Raw genomic sequence first — 8,254 nt, forward strand, 5'->3', positions numbered from 1 at the left:
TATGTACCTAAAAAGATAAGTTCGGGGGAAGAGTTGTGATTTGGTAAAAGAGTTGAGTTGAAAATCTTGGGAAGATGGATGTATACCTGATTATTGAAAAAGGAGTTGTCCTAAAAAAAATAAATAAATAAAAATAATTTGGTGGTATAAGCTAGGCAAAGCCCAGAGGAGTTATAAGCTAGACGAAGTCTAGAAGTACGGAAAAAGCCAAATTTGGAGGAAAATTGGTAGATGGGAAGAGTCTATTAGATTACTGAGGAGTTGATATGATTAAGAGTTGAAGTATTGTAGATCTTCGGGATTATGAGTCACTTTAGCCAAATATTCCTCACCTAACCAAAAAGCCTACATTACAACCAAAATGTAAGACCTTTCAGATCCTTGAACTATTGTCACAACATATTAGAGGAGAGGTTAAATTTCGAGCAAGCTTATGGTAAACTATGCATACTTGATTGATCTGAGAGCTATTTCTTGCCTATACACTTTTGAGAGTGAGTGGTTACACATACATATACATATCTTGTGAGAGGCAATTTAACAAGGTTGCATAAGTGAAAGTAACTCGAAGCAGTGATCAGTTTGATGTGCTTGTGTGTGAAGTCGTTGATACAAGATACATTTTTATATACTGAGTTAATTATGATATCCGACTTATATGCATGAGTTTATATTTAGTTGTCTTCTGTCTCTTGTTTGAGGACAAACAAGTGATTAAGTTTGGGGGAGTTGATAAACTCGGATTTTAACTATTTTATTGGACATTAAACATGATCTTTTGTGTGCTTTCATTGCATTCTCTTAGAGTTTATGTCCATATTTCACTATAAATATGCTTTGATGAGTTTATCTAGTGTTTGAAGTTAAAATAGGTAAAAAAGGGTCAAAATGAGCCAAGACGAGGCCGGGGTCTGCTTCAAACGTTAACCTGCCTATCAAGATAGGATCCAAATCCTATTTTGAGACTACCATTGTCTTCATCATGAAAAGAGCTTCGCGTGAGTATCGTAAACACCTCAATCAGAGCTCTGTAGAAGATGTTATGGTCATTTTACAAGCACTGCGCTGTCCAGAAAATCTCACGCGGCCGGGTGAATTGTTACCCTATAATTCCACCCGGTCGGGTGTCTCAAATTGAGCGCTAGAAGATCAGAAACTAGTCGAAAATCATCACCCGGCCGGGTGATTTTTACCTTTTATAATTCCACTCGACCGGGTAGGTTGTTTTTGCGTATTTTTATGCCAAAAACACGCTTTTTTGATGGGGATTAAAAAGAAGAAAAGAGCGAGGGTTGCAGTCTACGAGATTCATTCTACACCTACCGATGATGATGGCTTCCACTAACTCGGAGCCAATAGCATGGATCGATGCAGACCATAGTCGCCCTTCACTGATGCACTCGGTGATCATTACTGAACCCCCTAGGATGGGGGGTAAAATACCAACTGCTGCCAAGGGAAGAAAGACAATTGCTCAAACACTGAAGGAGCCTATCCCGAGAGAGCCTGAAAAGTGGAGGCTCACCAAGACTTGGAAGGATCTATTTCCTCATGGAGGAGGAGCTAAGCGATCATCTGGAGGCAACTCTGGGATGAAAGGGGATCTCGGTTGATATTTAGAGACGTCGGGCACACGACGGTAAAAAGTTGCGCTACCATGGGAGGCAACCCATGGAAGGTATCTTTTATTGTTTTATGTATTTCTTTTGGTGTGGTTGCTAAGTAAGCATCACCTCTCGACCAACGTTTCAAACTTATTTCTTTGAGTAGCTTTGAATAAGTTTGGGGGGGTGATATGGTGGATGGTGAAGTTTACTGTTTTTATTGTTTCTTTTTTAAATTTATTTTTGAGTAGATTTTTAATTTCTTTTAGGATTTTTAGTTGAGAATGAATAATCTCCCTTGGATGAACTTGAATGGGGGCGGAGAACAATTGAGTTAAATTCTGGCATATGTGTTGGATGAGTTGCTTATGATGCTTAAATTCTTAGAAAACTTGTTGATACTTCTAAGCATGCTTGTATGTTCTATTGTGAGCTGATCAAAGTGAATTGCTCGTTGCCTTGTCCATTGTCAGAGTTGAGCCTATATTTTTAAAATGTGTGATTTATCGGCAATATGTTATATGTTTCTAGAACTTGCTCGCGATCTTCCTTGAGTCTACATAGTGAATATAGAGATAGGAAGTGACGTTAGGCCATCCATTCTAGCCTATTAAGACCTTCACCCTAAAATACAAATTATATGAGAATTCCTTGCTAGCCAAGTTTGAGCCTAAAAAAAACCTTTTTCTTTGATAGCTAATCAATGGGGGATATGTACCTAAAAAGATAAGTTCGGGGGAAGAGTTGTGATTTGGTAAAAGAGTTGAGTTGAAAATCTTGGGAAGATGGATGTATACCTGATTATTGAAAAAGGAGTTGTCCTAAAAAAAATAAATAAATAAAAATAATTTGGTGGTATAAGCTAGGCAAAGCCCAGAGGAGTTATAAGCTAGACGAAGTCTAGAAGTACGGAAAAAGCCAAATTTGGAGGAAAATTGGTAGATGGGAAGAGTCTATTAGATTACTGAGGAGTTGATATGATTAAGAGTTGAAGTATTGTAGATCTTCGGGATTATGAGTCACTTTAGCCAAATATTCCTCACCTAACCAAAAAGCCTACATTACAACCAAAATGTAAGACCTTTCAGATCCTTGAACTATTGTCACAACATATTAGAGGAGAGGTTAAATTTCGAGCAAGCTTATGGTAAACTATGCATACTTGATTGATCTGAGAGCTATTTCTTGCCTATACACTTTTGAGAGTGAGTGGTTACACATACATATACATATCTTGTGAGAGGCAATTTAACAAGGTTGCATACGTGAAAGTAACTCGAAGCAGTGATCAGTTTGATGTGCTTGTGTGTGAAGTCGTTGGTACAAGATACATTTTTATATACTGAGTTAATTATGATATCCGACTTATATGCATGAGTTTATATTTAGTTGTCTTCTGTCTCTTGTTTGAGGACAAACAAGTGATTAAGTTTGGGGGAGTTGATAAACTCGGATTTTAACTATTTTATTGGACATTAAACATGATCTTTTGTGTGCTTTCATTGCATTCTCTTAGAGTTTATGTCCATATTTCACTATAAATATGCTTTGATGATTTTATCTAGTGTTTGAAGTTAAAATAGGTAAAAAAGGGTCAAAATGAGCCAAGACGAGGCCGGGGTCTGCTTCAAACGTTAACCTGCCTATCAAGATAGGATCCAAATCCTATTTTGAGACTACCATTGTCTTCATCATGAAAAGAGCTTCGCGTGAGTATCGTAAACACCTCAATCAGAGCTCTGTAGAAGATGTTATGGTCATTTTACAAGCACTGCGCTGTCCAGAAAATCTCACGCGGCCGGGTGAATTGTTACCCTATAATTCCACCCGGTCGGGTGTCTCAAATTGAGCGCTAGAAGATCAGAAACTAGTCGAAAATCATCACCCGGCCGGGTGATTTTTACCTTTTATAATTCCACTCGACCGGGTAGGTTGTTTTTGCGTATTTTTATGCCAAAAACGCGCTTTTTTGATGGGGATTAAAAAGAAGAAAAGAGCGAGGGTTGCAGTCTACGAGATTCATTCTACACCTACCGATGATGATGGCTTCCACTAACTCGGAGCCAATAGCATGGATCGATGCAGACCATAGTCGCCCTTCACTGATGCACTCGGTGATCATTACTGAACCCCCTAGGATGGGGGGTAAAATACCAACTGCTGCCAAGGGAAGAAAGACAATTGCTCAAACACTGAAGGAGCCTATCCCGAGAGAGCCTGAAAAGTGGAGGCTCACCAAGACTTGGAAGGATCTATTTCCTCATGGAGGAGGAGCTAAGCGATCATCTGGAGGCAACTCTGGGATGAAAGGGGATCTCGGTTGATATTTAGAGACGTCGGGCACACGACGGTAAAAAGTTGCGCTACCATGGGAGGCAACCCATGGAAGGTATCTTTTATTGTTTTATGTATTTCTTTTGGTGTGGTTGCTAAGTAAGCATCACCTCTCGACCAACGTTTCAAACTTATTTCTTTGAGTAGCTTTGAATAAGTTTGGGGGGTGATATGGTGGATGGTGAAGTTTACTGTTTTTATTGTTTCTTTTTTAAATTTATTTTTGAGTAGATTTTTAATTTCTTTTAGGATTTTTAGTTGAGAATGAATAATCTCCCTTGGATGAACTTGAATGGGGGGCGGAGAACAATTGAGTTAAATTCTGGAATATGTGTTGGATGAGTTGCTTATGATGCTTAAAATTCTTAGAAAACTTGTTGATACTTCTAAGCATGCTTGTATGTTCTATTGTGAGCTGATCAAAGTGAATTGCTCGTTGCCTTGTCCATTGTCAGAGTTGAGCCTATATTTTTAAAATGTGTGATTTATCGGCAATATGTTATATGTTTCTAGAACTTGCTCGCGATCTTCCTTGAGTCTACATAGTGAATATAGAGATAGGAAGTGACGTTAGGCCATCCATTCTAGCCTATTAAGACCTTCACCCTAAAATACAAATTATATGAGAATTCCTTGCTAGCCAAGTTTGAGCCTAAAAAAAAACCTTTTTCTTTGATAGCTAATCAATGGGGGATATGTACCTAAAAAGATAAGTTCGGGGGAAGAGTTGTGATTTGGTAAAAGAGTTGAGTTGAAAATCTTGGGAAGATGGATGTATACCTGATTATTGAAAAAGGAGTTGTCCTAAAAAAAATAAATAAATAAAAATAATTTGGTGGTATAAGCTAGGCAAAGCCCAGAGGAGTTATAAGCTAGACGAAGTCTAGAAGTACGGAAAAAGCCAAGTTTGGAGGAAAATTGGTAGATGGGAAGAGTCTATTAGACTACTGAGGAGTTGATATGATTAAGAGTTGAAGTATTGTAGTTCTTCGGGATTATGAGTCACTTTAGCCAAATATTCCTCACCTAACCAAAACGCCTACATTACAACCAAAATGTAAGACCTTTCAGATCCTTGAACTATAGTCACAACATAGTAGATGAGAGGTTAAATTTCGAGCAAGCTTATGGTAAACTATGCATACTTGATTGATCTGAGAGCTATTTCTGGCCTATACACTTTTGAGAGTGAGTGGTTACACATACATATACATATCTTGTGAGAGGCAATTTAACAAGGTTGCATATGTGAAAGTAACTCGAAGCAGTGATCAGTTTGATGTGCTTGTTTGTGAACTCGTTGATACATGATACATTTTTATATACTGAGTCAATTATAATATCCGACTTATATGCACGAGTTTATATTTAGTTGTCTTTTGTCTCTTGTTTGAGGACAAACAAGTGATTAAGTTTGGGGGAGTTGATAAACTCAGATTTTAACTATTTTATTGGACATTAAACATGATCTTTTGTGTGCTTTCATTGCATTATCTTAGAGTTTATGTCCATATTTCACTATAAATGTGCTTTGATGAGTTTATCTAGTGTTTGAAGTTAAAATAGGTAAAAAGGGGTCAAAATGAGCCAAGACGAGGTTGGGGTCTGCTTCAAACGTTAATATGCCAATCAAGATGGGGTCCAAATCCTATTTTGAGACTACCATTGTCTTCATCATCAAAAGAGCTTCGCGTGAGTATCTTTAACACCTCAATCGGAGCTCTGTAGAAGAAGTTGTGGTCGTTTTACAAGCACTGCGCTGTCCAAAAAATCTCACGCGGCCGGGTGAATTGTTACCCTATAATTCCACCCGGCCGGGTGTCTCAAATTGAGCGCTGGAAGATCATAAACTAGTCGAAAATCATCACCCGGCCGGGTGATTTTTACCTTTTATAATTCCACCCGACCGGGTACGTTGTTTTTGCATATTTTTATGCCAAAAACACGCTTTTTTGATGGGGATTAAAAAGAAGAAAAGTGCGAGGGTTGCAGTCTACGAGATTCATTCTACACCTATCGCCTCCAGCACTCACACACACCCCCAAGCATACCTTTGAGAGAGAGAATTGAAGATTGAAGACTTCCAATCGAGAGATTGAAGCTTCACTCCATAGATCGATCTCGCAGGAGTTTTAGTATCTTTACTTCATGTATTTGTTGAATTCTTTTGTTTTGAACATGGTTTTCTCTATGAACATGAGTAGCTAAACATCTCTTGTAGAATTCTTGGTGATGATGCACTGATTTCATAGTTTTTATCCGATTGATTTTGTTCTTGCCTTGCTCTTGTAGTTATTTGATTATTCTTGGGTTTAATCCTTTCAATTGCTTGATCACCAATTGCTTGTGTATGATTAATTTGATTAATCGGGAGATGAAATAATTAATCTGGAAATAAGAATAATGCACACCTTAATACAATAGAACTCGGGAGAGTTGAGGTTTTGAGTGAGGTCATTGACCTAATCGAGCTTTTAGGAGTTAGGAGTTTTGGATTAGAAGGGGACTTCGATCCTAGAGCCTAATCTACAGGTTTCTCACCTCGGGAGGGGGTTTAATCTATAATTGTGGTCGGCTTAGTAACTCTAGAGACACCAAAAGGTAAGGCGAATCGATTGGACAAGAGCTTGGAATTGTGCATTGGATCCTTGAGTTCTGCAATTTTCTCCATATTATCTTCTCACATCCTTTTCACACCGTGTTTCCTTGTTCTTAATTGTTACTTGCTTACTATATGCTTTTATTAGTTGTTAGAAAAAACCAAACTTTTCTTGATTGTCTAGATAGTAGTTGATTTTTGTTCGTGGTAGTTAAGTTGATACAAAATTGTCTCTGTGGGATACGATACTCTTGCTTACTAATTGCTACACTAGCCTCGTACACTTGCGGGTATCACTTGTGTTAAAATAAGATGACTCACTGTCCCACTTGACCCAGCTGGCCTCAGGCGCTTGCAAAAATCCATTATTGCTTTAGCAACGACCTGGTCGTCCATCTCTCCTACATTCGTGGTATCATACCACTCTTCTACTTCTTTCTCTACTTCCTCGTTTACAGCGGAGTCAGTGAACTTCCTCTTTAGGAATTCTTCCACCAAAAATTCTTGTACTAAGGGTTCTGTCACATCTACTGAGTATATATTCTCATTGTCGGCTGGCCTCTTCATGGCTTCATCGATATTGAACGTGAACTGTTCTCCATTAAAGTCCATGCTTATCGTCCCATTACGGACGTCTATAATGGTGCTGGCCGTAGACAGGAACGACCGTCCCAGTAGAACTCCACTCGATTCCCTTGTTGCTGTCTCTGTCATCTTGATTACAAAAAAATCAGCTGGGTACAGAAAGTTATTCACCTTCACAATAACATCTTCCAGAATTCCTTCCGGGTAAATACACGATCTGTCGGCCAGTTGGATCATTATGTCAGTATCGATGAGCTTGGCTGCTCCCAGCTTCTCATAGATAGTATATGGCAGCACATTAATGGATGCCCCGAGATCGCACATCGCGTGCTCTATTTGAATATCTCCGATTGAAATCGGGAGAGTGAACATCTCTGGGTCGGTCTTCTTTGAAGGGAGATCATTCCGCTGGATTACGGCAGAGATATTCTCATCTGCAATCATTCTACCCTCCTCATTGACCTTCCCTGCTAGGTAGTCTTTAATGAATTTGCTGATCGGGGGCATTTTTAACGCCGTCAAGAGCGGCACCTTTACCTCCACATCCTTAAACATACTCGCCACGTCGATCGTGGCGTCCCTCTTTCTTATCACCATTCCTCGGTACGGATATGGCTTAACTTTCTCAGCTTCCTCTCCCTGACTTTCCTCTGAGGATTCACCTCCCACTTTTGCCTTTCACTTGCTCTGCTCTACTGGATTCCCCTTCTTCTTCATGGCTCGGTCCAGACATAGATGCTGGAGATTTCATAGGTGGAGTAGGGCTCTGGTAGACTTTTCTTGATCTCAGGGATACTTCGCTAATGATCTCACGACCAGGTGGCTGCACACTGGTCGGGATCTTTCCTTCATTTCCCTTCAGCTCTCCCAGTGACATTGCTACTTGAGAAATTTGCTTCGTCAGTATTTCCATGGCCACCCACTACTCCTTCTGAGCCTCTTGAATTTCCCGCATCGCATCATTAGGATAGTGTGGTACTATCATATCTCCTTGGCCATCGTTGGGGTGTCAGTTGTATCTTTGATTCGGCGGTCCCCCAACGTGGTTGGGCTGCGGGTAGTTAGATTGCCCATAATGCTCTTGCTGGTATTGTGGCTGGTTGTGCTGTTGATTTCCAGGGTGCTGATTCCC

This window comes from Salvia splendens, unplaced genomic scaffold, assembly GCF_004379255.2.
Source record: "Salvia splendens isolate huo1 unplaced genomic scaffold, SspV2 ctg962, whole genome shotgun sequence".
Classification (NCBI taxonomy): domain Eukaryota; kingdom Viridiplantae; phylum Streptophyta; class Magnoliopsida; order Lamiales; family Lamiaceae; genus Salvia; species Salvia splendens.